The sequence below is a fragment of the Pteropus vampyrus genome, unplaced genomic scaffold (genome assembly GCF_000151845.1).
Source record: "Pteropus vampyrus isolate Shadow unplaced genomic scaffold, Pvam_2.0 Scaffold39, whole genome shotgun sequence".
NCBI lineage: Eukaryota > Metazoa > Chordata > Mammalia > Chiroptera > Pteropodidae > Pteropus > Pteropus vampyrus.
In genome coordinates this window covers 6,554,440-6,573,455 of record NW_011888820.1, presented here as the reverse complement: position 1 = coordinate 6,573,455, position 19,016 = coordinate 6,554,440, and the positions used below count along the sequence as shown (strand labels likewise).

Here is a 19,016-nt window from a genome sequence, read left to right as displayed (position 1 = left end):
AAAAATCACAGGTTCTAATTGCCTTGAGGCAGGCAAAGAACAAAAGAGAAGTCAGACTATATAAGATACCCTTCAGTTATGCAAAAGTCAGCAGGATATGCAAATTTTAAATATATTCCATTTAAGAGAGAAAAAAGAAGGAAATGGAAGTGAAAGAATAATCAAAATACATCCTAAATTACTGTACTTACGAACAACAATGTCAGGAAAGTTCACTGAGCTCCTTATTAGGAATAGATACGAGTTTCATTTACTTCTGTCTTTGAGACTAATTCAATTGTTCTTTTAAGTACTGAGAGGAAAATGTTATTTATTGAAAACAGAACCTTCCTTTAATCTGATTTCCCCAGTGTCTAAATGAAACTGATAAATGAGTTTTGGAAGTAAATATATATAATTTTACTTGGGGAAGCAGATCAATAACTAGTGATACCTTGGATTATTATCATCACTACTACTACTACTACTACTACTACTACTACTACTACTACTACTACTATTGAAATAGCTTTTAAAAAAGAGTTAACATTTTTTCAAATTGAAATATCCAATGCTTAGGCAAACATAAAATGTGTTATCCGTTGTAGATAACATAAGAAAAATGTCTGTGGATGAAGTTGACCTTTGTTATTTTAACTTTGAAATCTAATGCCAGCTTTTCTTATTGAAAGCTAAGTAACTTCTCTGAACCACTCATATAACCAAGTTGATCTCCCTTTAACATTTGTGCATTACCATATGCATTTCTTTCAAACACACATATTAACTTTGTACTTGTTTAGATATCTGAGTGGCCAAACCAAATTCCTCAAAGGCAAGGATGGTGTGTCAATAATTTGTTCTGTGCCAGGCAGCTCCCATAGTATATGCTCAATAAATATCTACTGTACATTGGCATCTTTTTCTCATTTGTCAACGGTATACTACATATTCTGATAACTACAAAATTTCATACCGTGAGAAATGCTTTTGTTACCAGTTATTATTTTAGATGACCCATCCATCTTTTTTTTTTTTCTGGTAGAAAAAATAATTAAGTTGCCTATAATTCTAAATTTTTATAAAAAATTTTAATTTGCTGCAAATATTTTACATGCTACATGGAATATGATCAAACATGTGCTAAAAGAACTGCTCAAAACGAAGGGGACTGCAGTCTTGCCCACCTGAAGAAACAGCAGTGGAATGTGACACAGCAGCTCCTTCAGTTCAATTCTACAAGTAGAAAGCATCGGACATCCCTGAAACACAGCAGGTGCTCAACGAACGTGAGTTCCCTTCCCTGACCCCAGCGCTCACTACTATTGGGATGTCAGGGACAAAATTTCTCTTATCTACCAGCCATTCTTCCCTGGGCAATAAATGTATGACCCAAAGGAAATGACTAAGGCACAAACAGAATGAGTTATATTACTTTCCTCCTGCCTTTCTTTTCCCCACTTCCTACCTTCCATCTCATTCTCTTTACTGTCTGGGATGGCAGGTTCTAAAAGCCACATTTTGAGATACAGCTATCACCTTTCAGAGTGGTGTGCATTTGAAGGACAAGTCACCTTCCAAACTTAAGACAGACTGGTGAGTAGCGATTTAAAGATTAATGAATAAGAAAAGGGAGGCACCACCAATTGTTAACATGAATTTGATTTTTCACGTTTAGAGTAAAAGTTGCTCAAACTGTGCAGGCAAAACAGTAGCTTCTGTGAGTGTGAAAGAAATTTGAGGGGAGTGATAAATATGCTCTAAAACTGATTGTGCTGATAGTCACGCAACTCTATATAAAGTTACTAAAAAATGACTGAATTGTATATTTCTAACGTGTATATTTTATGGTACGCAGCTTATGCCTCAGTAAAGCCATTTTAAAAAGTACATCTTTTCATCTTTTCACTCTCCTGTAGCTGTCAGTTGATTTGGCTACGTAAATACTATAAGATGTTGACCGAGGTTTTCCTGGGTCAATAAAAAGTCTGTTAAATATGCTTGATACTGAGTGTCAGATGTTGCCAAGAGAATGGAGAGGAATATTTTTTTTCTTAGTGAAAGAATAACTAAACATGCTACTTTCTGTATACATAATTCTATGTCAGGTAGAAATAGTACTTATTTACTAACAGCATATTAAATAAGCCGAAATTACTTGTTTTACCTGAATCAGGATAAGTCCAAAATGTGGAATTTTAAGCAGATTTTAATAACTTAACCTCTAACTACCCAAATGAGCCAATCAACCCTAACCTTAACAATCTGCTGACGCTTTCACAGCCAGCATGCCGGCACGCGAGTGGAGGCCAGTAGCCTGCCTGTGAAGCGTTCTAATAACTCTCCCACAACGTCTTCACACCTGCAGTTGCTGATTAACCTTTGGCCTCATGGACACAGCTCTTGTGTGGCACAAGCCTCGAGCATCGCCAATATCGCCGGCCCTGCCCTGACTCCCGATTCCCAAACTTGTCCTGCTCACCCACCCACAGAGAGAAGGAAAGGGCTTCTTTTTCTTTTTTCAACTTTCTTTTGAGTTTGACAAACCTAATGCCAGCTAGTCTTCTCTCCCTACCTTGGAAATGAGAGCTTGTATTTCATAGGAAAAGCACTGAGGAGGTATATTTTCTGTATCATGCTAGCCAGTGGAAGGGACAAGAAATAAAACGTCGTGATGGTCCATAAGGACACAACCACTGACTCAACACACCAGCATTTCAAGCATGCCCCTTTCACCTTAAACCCTGCCTGCTTTCCAAGCCTGTCTCTTTTGTGAAAGGTCTGAGAAATTAGTTGGATTTTCTGGTACTAGAAAAAGAGAAGAGAAAGAAATGTGAAGGGCAACTGCTTTTCATTATAGAAGCAAATAAATTAAATTCACATTCACTTCCCAAAACTTTTATTGCCCGGGCTGGGGTACTAGGGAGGGTAGAGACAGAGCTAACATTCACTCAGGACATATTCGGGACCAGGCAAAGTGAACTTGCCCCTCTGCCCCACAAAGAAGGAAAATAGCCCATAATAAAATGTTTCCATTATAAAGGATAACATTTATGAGAATGCTTTTAGAACAATCATTTGTAATAACAGTTTATTTATGAGATAGAACCTAGTGATTTCTGCTACTGTGAGCAAGCAACTTTATTATAACATTTTTAAAGTATTTTACTTATTTTTAAAATCATAAACTGCAAATCATTAAGTTATTTGGTTAAGCTTGGCTAATATGTGCATAACTGAATAACAAATATATGTTTTATAATGTAAATATATTTACTATTTGTTCATATTGCTTTTGACAAGTGGTTTTCAGTGTTTAATGAGTCTGGAAGCGAAAGAAAGCCACAACTGGTAAGTTAGCGTATCCTTAGTTTTTGAGATGTAAAGTCATTGTTGGACAAAGCTTCAAGGAAAATATTTATAATTCAACATCTGTAACTACCTATTATGGAAAGACATTTCAAAACCAAATGTGATTGCTGACAAAGGCTATGGGTAGACTTGTGTAAATGGAGATGGCACGACTGGTGGGCTGTCAGCACAACTTATGTATATATTTATGATTAAGGGCAGACGGCTCCGCAGTGGACATTACATGATATCTGAAGATTACCTAATTTTACCCCAAAGGCAGGAGGAAAGATTTTATTTAGTTTTCTTGAAATCGAACATGCTTAAAAATTAGTATTCTGTGATTATTTCTCTATTTTTTATTCACTAGAGACATCTGCATAAGTGATGACCACAAATGGTCTTTCTTAAAGCACCACAGCACACAGTCTGATTACATTAATTTGAATTCCATTTAAGTAGATATTCACGGTTTCCAAATAACATTTTTTTTTTCCTTGGGATTTCAAGGAGGGTTAGTCAGTTCTCGGCTTCCATTCTGGTCCCCAAATCTACACCCCTTTTCATAATGCAGTGGGCATGCAGGGTTGCAGGCTGCTCCTTAACTATGGAAGCAAATCAATAGCAGCTGAATGCCATCTGCTTCGGGCCGCAGAACAGAACCAAAGTGTAAGCCATGCATCTTCCCTTATTGAAAGGTTATTTTATGCAAGTAAACAATTCATCGTCTTCTTGCACGCTTGATGCTCATTTACCACTTTGATCAATAAAATATGCAAAACAACAAAAAAATTGAATCCTAAGAGTAGTTCTGATGCCAGCGTGATAGTTAATCAATACCCGGCCTCTGCTCGCTAGGGCAAGCGGTGGGGGTACTCCGACTGTAACCTCTGAAATCCAGAGTGGGAGACATGGCTCTTTCAGGGAAGACTGTTTTTAGAAGGGAGCTCCATTACATTTACCCTCTAGATTCAATGGGAGAACACATTCCCATGGAATTAAATCAAAACACTAACATCAACAGGCTTGAATGTCACTGACTCAAGCCAGTCCTTTTCAAAGCTCAAGAAAAAGTAATTTTGGTTTATAAGCCTTTTAGAATCTCAAAGACAAATATTGGATGAGATCACTTGTGTGGACCTTTGGACAGCAACCCTTTCGGCTCTTTCTAAGCTCCGTCTTATTAAGTCTTGGTTTTCAATGTATTCATGTTTCAGGTGAACTCAGTTTTTCTTCTAAAAACAAACTGCTGTGGGAATTTCTTTCGCACAGTGTTTCTTTTAGTCATACCACCAGCTGCCTTATTATATTAAACCTCCTGACAATTGATTCAGGCAGAATACTTTTCTCCCAACAAAGAAAAGTATATCATTTCACAGATGCTACCGTATAAAAGTCCTCAGTTCAAGACTGTTTCCTATCAAAATACAACTCACGAAAAAACCTGGATTTTTTTCCATGTTAACTAGGTCTCCTTAGCTGAATTGTGAAGTTTAGCATAGCATAAGAATAATAAAAAATAAGTTAGATATCTTTCCAGCAAGTCTAAAAAAGCAGTTTAATAGAAAGAATATCATTGCCTGTGAAATAAGAATTGCCCTTTAGAAAGCTTTTCTTTTAGCTTGTTTTCAGATTTTCTGTAGACTATAAAAATGAGAAGTGTTACCTATTAATCAACTACTATTTAGTTTTTCAGATAATTATCATAACACAGTTTAAAAACCTAACTTTTTTATTCCTTACTCTGATCTAATGAATTAAGCACACTTACATATACCTCTCTGATCATTAGATATAATCTGTGCTATCCAATTTTGTCTTATTTTTTCACATGTATACATAAATGTATTATTAAAAGATCTAAATGATACATGGGGAAAATGTGTAGTGCTATTTAATATTTAGAAAGAAAATAAATAAATATAAATCTTAATGGGATATCTTTAGTATGAGTAACAACAAAAATGAAAAACCCTACTAGATTTCTATCCCTACATGTATGTATTAATTTCACATCGAAGACTATTATTACAAATACTTTTCTTTACAAAGTACTTAGCTGAGACTAAAATTTCTCTAAAGTTCTCCATTATAAAACAAACTAAATTACACAGCATCGATTGTGGGAAGTAATTTCCTTATGATATTCCTAGCTTCATACACTAGAACTCTCTATTTCCAGCTTTTTCTAAAAAAATTATCATTTTAAAACTGCCTCTAACTCATCTACTCAGATTTTTTTAAAAAATGCTACATACATATAACAATTTAAATCTTTAAGTCAAATTAGTGTGATGAAATTAATAACAACACCATGACCATAGAAGAGCAGTAGCTGAGTCAATGACCCAACCAGCAGCAAGGGTATAATTTAAAGGCAGAAATTTCCAGTGCATGCACCGTTAGCCACAGTGAACCTGTTACTGCTCTAAAGGGAATTGTTTGCCTCTTATTAGATTTTCTACAGCACAGCCATAAGTGATAAATGTACTGCTGTACTCACTGTCAAGTTAATCAATGCTGCCAAAGTTTTGTTGACCTAACAGTAATCCATAAAGTAAGCAGCATTTTCTCCAGCCCTATGACATCTCAGTCCACAGAACGGCTACGGATCCAAAAGCAGCTTCTCATCAGAAAGACTTGGGGTGGGGGTGGGGGTGGATTGGAGCGAGAGGGTTGATAGGATAGACGACTGGGTGATTTTAAAAATTAGCAGATATTATAAGTCCCTTGTCCTAATAAAAAAGCATTTAAGATCACAACCACACATACAGACACACACACAGACATACACACATGCAAAATCCCTAAAATTGATGTTTAAAACTGTGATCAAATGAATAACTCTTCTGATGAAAGGTTCCTTCTACAACCCCTCTCTCTCACCTAAAAACAAAACAAATAAACTAATAAGAAAACACGCAAACCTTCAAGAATCTCAAAGCAAAACAGCCATTTCTAGTGCATGGTCTATACCTGTCTACAGTTCAATGCACTGATCAAACCCAGCACAGGGCACCTGCAATAAGAATGGTGATGTGGACAAGAAAGAAAGCCCCCCAATCTTGCTTCACTGTAAGGCAAAGCACGTGAAAGACACGACCACTAGAAATAAAAGAAAGGAAACAACAGGAGAGGGAAAGTTGCCCTGCAAACAAACCACTGCCATGCTTTCACAAGCAATTACAGACATATGAAATATGAATTGCGATTGATTTTTCTTCCTGGGGTCACTATACTCTGTGTTTTACGCACTCTAGGCATTTATTTGGGCAGCAAACTGACAAGTTTTGTAGAATGAGCAGTGTAATCTTTGCTCAGTCACGGGCACTTCATTGTGGCCTCTCATCCTTGACACTTGTCCCTCCCAAAAACTTACTGGCAAGGGCTTCCTTGATAAAGACGTGGAACAATGCAATTACCGGCTTAAAAAGCTGGCAGAAGCTGACCAGGGAATGCTTCGCAACCTTTTGTGTGCCAGTGAAAAATAAATAGCATCCACCTGGAAGAGTGACTGTCTTCCTTATACTTCTATAGCAAATTTTCTTATTTGGCTACTGATCATATAGCAGGATTACTAAACTCGTGTGAGTTGTCTTGCCAAAAAGAATAACAATAGAAAGTTGTGGTCGTGGGAACAAATAATACAGACTTCTTATACTTAAATGAGGCTTTAAAAAACTTCAACCATAAAAAGATCTTCTATTTCTGTTTTCTCTAACTCTGACTGATTAAAAGATTTTCCTGAATTTTGGTCTTCACAGAGCTCTAAATTGTGAATGTTACTTATCATAAGCAAAGTATTACTTTAAAAATGTTTGTTTCTAGACAACTTATTTCTTTCTGTATCAGTTTACAGGTCTTAGACCTCTCTCCGTATTAGTATATAGAGAGTTACAGCATTCTTTTGAATTGCTATGGAGTATTTTGTATAGCTTTCCACTGTATGGATATTCCAATATATTTTTAACCAATTCCCCCTTAATTGGGCAATTTTTATGATTATATTGCAATGAAATAAATGCCTTACATACAGCATAGCTCAATTATGCAAGGATAATTGTAGGATAAACTCAGAGAGGGAACTGCCAAATTGCTTTTCATAAAGGTTGCTACAATGGGCAATCTCCTTAAAGGTATATGGGATGTTTATTCCTTACCAATGATGAGTACGAATGTTTTGTTTTAATCTTTGCAAATCTATAAGTAAACATGTTATCTCACTTTAATTTATGATTCTCTAATAATGAAATATCTTTTTCTCGTTTACTGACCATTTATAATTATTTTTTTAATGAATGAATTCTACAAATTTTCCTATTGTATTATCTTCTTCCTAGTGATTTATAAAAGCTTTTTACATATCATGGGAATTAGCCCTTTGTCATACATATTGAACATATTTTTTTCAGTCTATTTGTCTCATGATTTGAATTTGTGGTGACTTTTTTGCTGTATAGATTTTAAAAATTTTCAAGCTAAACTTGAAATGTTGCACATATAGAATAATACAGAAATACCACTATCAACTCTGAGACTATGTCACCATGAAATACTGCATGATGAAAGTATTACTCACAGTCAGGTCTGAGATTATGTCCCAAACTATCAAAAAGAAGTAAAAATATAACAAAAGTAAGTGTTAGGATAATATCAAAAATTAAAACTGAATTATCTATCTGGCAGTTTTGGGACAGCAGTCAGGGTGGGTTGAGCTACAGTCAGGGGTGGCATGCAGGACTGGCAACCTGGTGTAGAGAAGATCAGTACTCTAAGAGCTATAGCAGAAGGTAAAATGTGATAGGATGATGGTGAACTAAGGTGCATTAGAGTTGAGAATATCGCATCAGGTGTGGAGAATCAAGAAAGAGTGAGTATTGGAAATGAGCCTTGAGGGATGCTTTAATGAACAGGGATGAGAAAGGGAATATACCAGATACAAGGTATGATAAACACAGGGTCCAAGACAAGGGGATGGGCAGGAAGCTAGTATGGCTGGCATATAAGATACATGTAGAATAAGGCTGGAATTCTGAACACCTGGCCTAGGAGTATCACAATTTGATAGTTGACAGGAGCCATGAAATAGTATTTTGGTAGGTGAGTATGATCAGAGATGAAGTTGAAAAGAAATATCCACATCAGGGTGAACCAGAGCAGCCAGAGCTAATGAGGAAACTACCATGATGGTGTTGGAGAAAAGGAACAAAGCACTAAACAAAGATAATGGCAGAGGGGATGACAAACAGGAAAGTACTCCTTTGACTAATCACGAAAAGCTTCCAGGGCACAAACATGGGGCTATTTTGAGTGAAGAGAGTGATTTTATAAAGGAACCTAAGAATGACCCAGAATGACCCAGATTGACCTAGATTTTTCTAAAATACTACAAGAGAGGTTCTGTGGGAAAAGTCTCCAACAGGGGTTGACAAGGCAAAGATGAATTGGAAATAAAGAGCATGCTGGGTATGACAGTGCTGAATTCAGTTGCATATATGGAATACAAAGATGGTCTTAGAAGGGCATGAGATATTCAGAGTTAGTCTCCTACCATGAATGATTTAAAATAACAGAGAGAGATGATCAGAGTTCCGAGATCATATCCTTTGCTCAGATGTCACTGCCCTACTCTCCTGTCCAAGTGAATGAGAGAGAAAAAGAGAAGATTTACTTGAATATCTACTACATAAAAGGTATTCCATGAAAAGACAAGAGGCAATGACAAGTCGTCTCAAATAACGATGAGGGTTGGGGAACAGAGAAAATGGGATAAAAGCTACAATTCCCACCAAGGAAGTAAACATCTACTGTGGAAAAAGAAAAAAATTAAAAAAACAAAAACAAAAAACCCAAAACCCATTCTGTAAATGGGAACAAGAAAAAGTAGAGAAGGCAAAACCATGGAATGTTTAAAAAGTATTATACCTTAACTGCATCCACAACTAGAATTCACTCTGGATTCAGAAATGTATGGGTGAGGTTCTTCATCTGGCCTGAAAATAAGCCACCACTTATAGCCCACACGTAAGATGGGAGTTTATCAAATTCTGATTTTGGAAAGGCCTTTTAAAATAAAACTTTTTGGAAATAGAGTACTTCGTTTAATTGATTACAAATGAGTACTCACTTAAACCACATTGGCACGAACGGGGGATTCCACTGAAGAGGGAGCAATGTCTTAGAGCAATGTCTCCCAAAAAAGGCCGAGCCCTCACCCCAGTATGTACATATTTATTTAATTATACATGATATAAAGGTACTACTGAATTAATTATGTACTATATAAAAGACAAAAATTTAGTGTACAATGAAAAAATATTTAAAACAAATTTTATTTTATTGTCTTTATCAATGATATAAAGAACATTTCTGTTCTTATTAAAAATTACAGATAATGATATTTTAATCTGAGTAATGTGATTAAATATACTCTTTGATTGGAACAGTGACTGTTTTTCATTGTGTTTAAGAGTAACAGAAAATTTTGTTTATTTCATAAATATTTGGTTTTAATGACTGTTGAAAAAGGTATCTCACAAAAACAGCTGCACTTACTAAATCTTAACACTAATTTTTCCAATTTTGCTCTCCAATAACACAAAGACTTTTTAATGAGATTTGGCCAAGAAATTCTCTTTTCTTTCTTAATGTCACACAGTTGTTCTTATAGAACTGGAAAATGTTGCATTTAGAAAAATTTGGGTCTAAGACTCATTGAAATTCTTGTAAAAGATTTTTTGAACAGGCTAGAAAATTCTGTTTCTAGGTTTTAAGGAAGGTAGAGAGAATTTTAAGTCACGCACATTAATTTTGGCAACAGAATCCCATCATGATAGAAACTGCTTTCAACATCCATTTTCAAATTGTCCTCTCTCAGACTTGTGTTCTTTCAAAAGCCACTTACTTGATGTTCAATGTATTCAAAAATACATTGAAAAATACAATGTATTTTTTCATTGTACACTAAATTTTTGTCTTTTATGTAGTACATAATTAATTCAGTAGTACCTTTATATCACTAAGTCGGAAGGGCCCACTTAGTTAGGATTACAAAGGACTTGAAGGAGTCAATGGCAGTGACACCACCATGCTGCCATCTTCCTGCTGTTCACTAAATGCTGGACTAGCATTTTCTAGTTTTGCCTTCAATCTGTGGATTCTGTACAGCAGCGGTCCCCAACCTTTTTGGCACCAGGGACTGGTGCTCCTATGAGAATGTAATGCCTGATGACCTGAGGTGGAGCTGAGGTGGTGATGCTAGCGCTGGGGAGCGGCTACAGATCCAGATGAAGCTTTGCTCGTTCGCCCACCTCCTGCTGTGCAGCCCAGCTCCTAATAGGCCACGGACCGGTACCGGTCTGCGGCCTGAGGATTGGGGACCCCTGCTCTGCAGGACTCCTGTTAAGCCATGGGTGCCTTCTTCTGTGAGGTTTAGTTGAGAGCAGATAATATAGCCCATGAGGTCACCTAATTGGCACCGCAAACTGCAATAGGCTATAGTGAACAAACAAGTGAGGGCGCCAAAGGCACGCCCCCTGGTTGTGGACCTCAGGCTGTCCTATGTTTGGACTCATAAAAGGGCTGGTGCCAGTCTGAACAGCAATACCAATAAAGCTCAATTCACTTCTTCATCAGATAAAAAACAAATATAATTGAAAATGTCATGACTTCTTCCTGTACCCCGTGGGTCACTGTGCACATGCCACCTTGGAGACTTTCTAGTGAGAGGGCAGCACACATGCCTCAGGGAAAAGATTCCTACACTGGCACTCTTCGAATCCTCTCCTTTGATGGGCAGGTTCTTTAAAAAGTTCAAACTGATTTGCACGCTGGTTGCTACTATTTTTTTTACTGAGGAAAACAGAGGTACTTTACAGATAGGCTTACGCATGTCACCCTGCACAAAATGGTCCACAATTAGGGCAGACTGACTTCAAATACTAGATGATGCTGCTGAGCTAGGATGGTGCTGAGGACTGTGAAATAATAAATGTAAAGTGCTGTGCATAGTAGAGTACCTGGCCCAAAATAGGCCCTTAAAAGATGTTTATTTTATGAATTAAAGAATAAAGGAGACAATGGATAAAAGATTGCAGTAGAACTTCCTAGTGACAAACTTCATTGTTTTGAAAATTTCTGCCTTGTATGGCTTTCAATAGTATTTTAAATTAGTCATTGTTTTAGCTGAATTAGTGAGATGGTTCCTGAAAGAATATTTTCTAATTGAATTTTCATGGCTAAATAATTAAGATTAGGCAATAATCCCTGTGGCTCCTTAGAGTCCTAGGGACATTCTGAGATTTGGGAAAAATAAGGACAAAATATGTATGTCCAATATGTCTCGGATCTGAGGACAGAATGATAGCTATTCTGTATGCCTATTCTATTTCAGGAAATGGATGATGATCTGTGTATAAGATCTCGTGCCATCCTCATTAACAACTCTACAGAAAAGGTGACTAGTGCTCAGAGGTTAATTAATTTTCATAGTTTAGACAGCAGTGAGTGGAGGTTCAGGTCTCCAAATTCACACTCGCCTGATGCCATGCCACATACCTCTATTCCAGCCCTCTGCTATTGTCTGTCTACCCTAATTTGCCAGCAGCCTCTAGGTCCAGGGGTCAACAGTAGCCTGAGGGCCAAATTTGGCCTGCTGCTAGTTTTGTAAATAAAGTTTTATTGGAACACCTCTACTTTGTTTACTGATCATCTATAGCAGCTTTCCCACCACAATGGCAGAGTTGAGTGGTCTAACAGAGACATATGGCCCACTTAACTTAAAATATTTATACCGGGTCTTGTACAGAAAAATTTTGCTGACTCTTGCCTATTATAGACATGCTTGTGTTTACAACTCTATCCCTTCCAGTCAGAGGGACAATGCACATTTCTCTTTAAGTCCATACTTTCTCCTATACAAATTCAAGAGTCAATTTTGGTTTAGAATTTATCAAAAGTCCTTCTCATATAACTTGAGATTTAGAAAAGCAGATAGTTTTTGGTCCTAAAACTCATAAGCAATATGGTAACATTTAATCGATTTTCTTTTTGAATGGCTAGAAGGTGCAAATGACAAAGTTACCATGCCAAAAACTGTCAAAAATCGTTAATAAGGTTGGTTCGCTTCACCTATTTTAAGAAATCTGGAACTAATTGCTCTCAATTAATCTGCTCCACTCTCTGATCGCTTATTTATCAGATTGAGAAAGATTTAATAGTGCTTGCTTGAAACCAGTTCTTTAATTGGAAACACCACAGCATTTAGCTCACTTTGTACTCCAGCAATTAAGAACGATTTGGAAAAGTGTTGTTGATTTTTTTTTTTTTTCACTATTGTCTCCTTGATTAGATTTCCGAAGATCCAGACAAAACAAATGACAATACCAGCTAGCACTATTGGTACAAATAAAAGCCCAACAGCCAGATTAGTTACTATGAGAAATGTGAGCCATCCTCATCCATTTCGTCAGTGTCTTACATTTATTTCCCTGTATCCTTGTCTCCTGTGTAGGTAAGTGGCAATACCTCTTATAAAAGGGATCATTTTGTACCCACCTTTACACAATTATCTTTTCTCCAAATAAGTCAAATCAACAGAAGAAATTATTTTTCTTGATTAAGCACCCACATTTCTCTTGAGAGAGAACAAAACAAACAATTAATCTTTCCTTATTTGTTCTCAGAAGTCCCTGCCTCCTTAAACGCAGGCTATCCAGGTACCTGTGGCAGCCAGTCGGCAGCAATTAGGCCTGAGCAGAAAATGAATGGACTGCAGGCTGAGGGCCTAATCTGCTGAGAGGCTGTGTGAAAGGGCAAGGTTATACTAGGAAAATTCCCTTGTTGTCGGAACACTGTTCAAAATTACTACCTGACTTCAGCATAATTAACCAGGCTTGGGGATTTATATGAACTAAGTAATTGGAAAGAATTAGCAAGAGATATGTACATTAATCTTTACCAGTTACACAGTGTTTAATGAAATTAAGGGTCTGGTGCTCATTCTTGCCTTGCTTAGTTTGCACACTTGCTAATTCACCTGTGGAACGAGGAGAATCTGCCATAGGAAGATTAAAACAACAAATTTGAGGGAGAAAACTAGAAACCACACGAAAACTCAACAGCAGGCTCTCAGTTAAATAAACTATAATACATCCTTAGGATAGAACATTAAAGAGCCTTATTAAAATTGTTTTAGAAAAGAATCTATCTATTAGAGATAGATATAGATAGAAATATCTATAGATGAAAATCTCTATCTATTAGAGATAGAGATAGATAGAAATATCTATAGATGAAAATAAAATATCTGGGAGTCTTCGAAATAATATGGGAGTAAGTGTGGGAATATATGTGAAATAAGATTGCTCCTGAATTGATCATTGTTGAAGCTAGATGATGTGTATCTGGGATTTTATTATTCTATTTTTCACATGTTGAAAATTTCCATAATAAAAAAGTTAAGACATTTAAAAAATCTTTGTCTTAGAGGACTATTTAATCCATGGTAAATGTTTGTGATATGTTTTTAAATGAAAAGAGGAGTTTGTAAAGTATTATAGATGATGTAACAAATGTTTTAAAATATGTGATTAAAGATACGTATAGGAAAAAGATAAAGGAAACACACCATAATTTTAATATGTCTAAGTAAGAGTTTCTCAGCCTCACCGCTGTTAATATTTTGGGCCAAATTACTGTTTGTTGAGGGCTGTCCTGTGCATTGCAGGATGTTTAGCAGCACCCCAATCTCTGTCCACTGGATGCTAATACCATCCCCATCCTCAACCATGACAACCAAAATGTCTCTGTGCGTTTCCAAATGTCCCCTGCGAGGTATAATGGCCCAGCTTCAGGAGCAGTGGCTTACGTGGAAGAATTACAGAAAATTATTTTTTATTCTTTGTAGTTTTCAAAGTTGTTGAATAGAACTTATGTATAAATCAGAACAATGACAAAAATACGATTATACTAAAATATACATTAACCTGCAAGGAGAGAAATCTTGTCTGTGAAGAAGCAGACTATTTATATCAGAAAAGATTATAGAATATAGATGTAGTGATCTTCCTTTGATTAAAGTAGAGTCATCAACTAAAAGTGAACCTCACTATAAAAGCCAGTTCTTTTAAAACCCACAAGTCCATCACACACAAATCTGATAAAATACAAATCAAAAGTATCTCAAGAATAATGTCAGGCATTCAAAAATCTTCTCTGAATGGAAAGCTGTGCCGTTAAAGAGAGACTCAAGCCCACTATACCCACCTTAAAGGAACTGATAGTCATGGAAATATAATGCTAGCTCAAGGTGTTAAGTTTTTATCAGATAAAACCATCTACTTTTTAAGGTAAGTCTGAATATGAAGAAAAAGTAATATGTGTTCTTTCTCTCAATATACATGAAATGGCATCACTAACTACCTGTTTCTAGAAGGGGTTTTGAGCTGGCTTTCCAGAAATGAGAGCAGGTCTGTGTATTCTCACCATATAGCTCACAGTCCTCTTTCTAAAAAAGGCATGCAGCCAGGACCCCTGCCAACAAGCACAATCAGTCTTTAGAGGAGGATTTAACTCAAAATATTAATTTTATTAACGTGGAGCTCTAGGTCATTGAATCTCAGTTAGTGACTACTGAGAGTATTTTTTAAAATCAGTGCAGATGACACTCAGGTGGTTAACATTTGATAAAACATAGGCTTAAGACTCCCAAAGTTTAAAATTTTAATCCTGATCAAAGCTTTGGGGTCATTGTACACTGGAATGTATATTTCTATTCCCTTTCTTTCTTTTGCATAGATTCCTCTCCATGAAATGATAAACATTCTTGAGATTCCTAAAGCTTTTCTAATTTCCATTACTGATTTCACCTCCACTGACCTATATTACCTGTAAAAGCTTATTATCCATAGCTCTGATGGTCAGGCTTCCACTGGGCTCATCCACCCAAAGTGAACAAAAATGCAACATCTGAAATTTTTAAAATACAGGTTTATTTCCTTAAAAGGAAAGTGTATTGTTTTCTTTAAAAAAAAAAAAAGTATATGTGTGTGTGTATGTATGTGTATATATATATCACTGATTTCAGAAGGTTAAAAAAATTGTTCTGCTCTAAAATGTATTTTAAATGAAGTATATGCCAGCTTGAGATTAGCAGGAAGCCCGCAAATCACTGAGAAAAATAAAATGCATCTGACATTAAGCAGCAAAATTCTTTATAATTAAAATGCAAACCTTTAAAATATATAATGAGAAGAACTATCATACATTGTCCTTGCTGATTACTTGTAGCATTCATAAAGTGTTTTTAACTTAGCACAGAAAAGTCTTCTGGAACTACTATAAAACGTAGGAATCTATAGGTCACTGCCTACAAAGACTAAATTTAGAAAACAGACTTCTAAAGTGTTTTTTTCTTCACATCTTGCCAATTATTTCACCAATTATGATGACAAACTTGTCTGCCAAATTCTGGATAAATGGTTAGGGTTTTCCTGTATGGAAAACCAACCACTGAAACAAGGTTATAGGATATCTAACCAGGCACAACAGAAACATGTATGCACAACAGAATCCGAAAACACTTGCTAGCAATGATGGATTTAAGTTATTAACAGATCAAAAAGAGATGGATGGTGGTTTGCTTTTCTTAATCTACATCATCATCTAGATCTATTTAAAGATATGTGGTGCACTAACAAACTTGGTTAAGGTTTCGATAAAATCAGTAAAAAAAAGTCTGACCCCGTTACATTGAGTCTGTATCGATCAATAAAATCGCTTGTACAAGGAAAGTACTGTTAAGTACTGACAATCCCAGCCATTAATATTATTTAACACACTGTTCACAATCTTTAACGAGAACAAAGAACAGTTTGTCTCATGTTATAAGCAGACCTTCATAGATACTGTTACTTCCATAGGCTTCCACAGTCTTTTCTGAAGTCGAACTGTACATCCCTCTTTCACCAATGTACTCCCCGCCCCGCCCCCCTCAAAAAATTAGATCTTGTTCTTTACTGCAGTTGCAGTTGAAAGGCGGTGTTTTGTAAGAAGTGAAGCTGCCAATATGTTACTTCTTAATCTGTGAAATTAAACTCAAAATTCTAAGGACCTGAGCTATAAGGGATAAGGTGGCCACTGGGAAAGCATGAGGCTTCTCTGCCACACTTCAAGTTTACTCAGCTTCATTAAGGCCTTTACCTTGTCAGGAATAGATTAAAAGAGAAATTTTCAATTACTTCTCAGCCAGAATGGGAAGCCTAGAAACAGATATATGTGTCTGACTTAAAAACCATGAAAATGGAAAGTAGAGGGGGAAAAAAGATAAAAATACTCTACCTAAGAAATTTTTTACCTTTATAAATACTTATGATTATATGAGTGACACGAATAATGAGAAAACTTTTTTAAGAAGTAAAACTAATTATAATTTTAAGATTTTAAATAGAAACCTGTTCTAAACTTAACCTTTGCAGTTCTGACTACTCATAATCTCAGCAGTGTATGATGTGCAGTCGTTTGCAATTTTGCTGAGATAAGCAAGAGGGAGCCCCTTCTCTGGTAAGTGAACCTTGAAAACGTAGAACGTCTGAATCTCCGTTCAGTTTAATTTAGTCTGTTATTCTCAGCTCTATTACGCCTACCCTACGATTCTCATGGAGTGATTAAAAACAAAAGACAAAACTTTGGGGGTCTGCACGGGACTTGGAGAAAGGGCCTCCTTAAAGATTATTAATTGCTAGTACTCTTTAAAGAAATAAAGATGAAAATACATCTTAAAAAAATGGCTCTTGGATTAAAATAGATATTTTAGGTAATGTGGAAGTAAAATGTCAACTTTCTAAGTGGTTTCCAGTCATTAAAAACAAGTCCACGAATATACTCTAGTGTGGAAGTAAGAAAATGTGGTTCACAAAATGGTTTAAGGGCACGTTCCAACTAGTACTGAAATTGCCTAATAAGTCAGAGAATTCTTCCAAAAAAACAGCATGGTGGTACCAGGCATACCTGCCTGACACGTAACGACCACGTGATTCTGGAGGTAACTGGGAGGTTTAAGAATTTTCATGTAACAACAGAGGATGAGGCAGCAGAGCAACTGTTTACAAAATAAAGCACGATTCTAGCATTTTAAAAGCAGTTTCCGTTGCATAATGGGGAAGGGGACCAAGTTGCTGCAGAATCTTTAGGAAAATAAAGAGGCTAGAAGAAGAGAAAGAATACAGATGAGAAAATATGACCAGTGGAAACAGGAAGGCAGGCTACTTTAGATGACCGTGTCTTGTTAAGCACAGGAGCCTGGGGGTGGTGGCTGAAAGGGTCAAAGACAGATGCAGAGACTCTGTTATTCTGTGAACATCATGACATTAAGCCTGTGTAGTAGTAGTAGTAGTAGTAGTAGTAGTAGTAGTAGTAGTAGTAGTAGTAATAATAATAATAATAATAAACATGTTTAGGTTATGATGCAACCTCTTTGGGGACTATCTTGCATGTCTGCAAGTACAACGGACTGCGTTTTATAAAGGTGTATGCTCCAGTTTGGCCTGAGTTGAAATGCACTGTATGTCTGACCAGTCACCTGCTCTCATAGGTGGACCCTAACAGAGGATCCTGCATAACCACATTCTCTCCCCTAAATGAACAGGATATGAAATCCATTTTAATTTGGGAAGCAAATATTGTCAAATAATATCTTATCTTATGATTAGTGCGTAAACTAATTAAAGTTGTTTCCTAAACCTCATCATGTCTGAAGAATGTATTACAGGAAAGTATGCACGTCACAGTCCACCAAAGTCTCCAGTGTAGATGCTGGTAATATCTGACTAACCGTGAAGGGTGATTTAGTCTTTGAACACTCACTAGGGCTCACATTTTCTTGGAAAGGAATCTTGAGAATCCTAAAAATGCTGTGTGTGTGTGTATGAAAAAATTTTAATGCATCTCTTGAGGTGTTAAGAAAGTATGGAATCTATAGCAGCCTTAAACTGAATATAAACAGAAATCCTGATAGATAAGCAAGTACCAAAGCTGGCTCTGTCCCATGGACAAGTCGTGTACCCTAAAGGGCGAGCTCCTGAAGGATACATCCTCAGGAGAAAGAAGATGAGAAATAAACCCCTTCACAGGTTTGTAACCTTAATGAATGCTTTTTGTGGGACCCAAAAACTCTTCAAGTTAAGAAGTCCCAGTTGATAGTGTTCCCAGGTGATTGGCAAAAAGCAAATACAAATTCTCTCTGTGTAAATTCAGTTCAATCTTGGGCATAAAAAAAAAAAAAATCTCAAAGATAAAGGTACAAAGAAATTGATTAGCCAGCCAAAATACAAGACAATAACAAAATATAAATAAACACACACACACACACACACACACACACCCACTATGAAGAAAGAAAGCGTCAAGAGCAAGCATCTGCAGAAACAACAGATAGTCAATTTAGACCTATGATGACTGGTAATTGTAATTAGCAGACTCAGAATAAAAATAGAATAGAAAATGAGGAAAAGGCAACATTCAAAGATATGATACCTGAGCATTTTCCAGACGTACTGAAAGGCGTCTACATTCAGATTCAGGGAGCACATTCGCACACACACAAAAAATACTCAAAAATATAAATTAAAAAAATACATCAAGATACAGAAAAGCTATAGAAATAAAGTTCTACAGCAAAATAAAAGAAC

At 36.3% G+C, this 19,016-nt stretch overlaps 1 protein-coding gene and 1 long non-coding RNA gene across 4 annotated transcripts in view; one reads left to right on the top strand and one right to left on the bottom strand.

Annotated features, from left to right (window-relative positions):
• SNX24 (sorting nexin 24) overlaps nt 1-19,016 on the bottom strand; it is a 140,066-nt gene that overhangs the window by 32,483 nt on the left and 88,567 nt on the right. The window lies entirely within an intron of this gene.
• The window catches only part of LOC111738484, a 35,121-nt gene continuing 17,500 nt past the window's right edge, over nt 1,396-19,016 (top strand). Inside the window, exon 1 of the long non-coding RNA XR_002779860.1 lies at nt 1,396-1,575. This is a non-coding gene — a long non-coding RNA (uncharacterized LOC111738484). The remainder of the gene's footprint in view (nt 1,576-19,016) is intronic.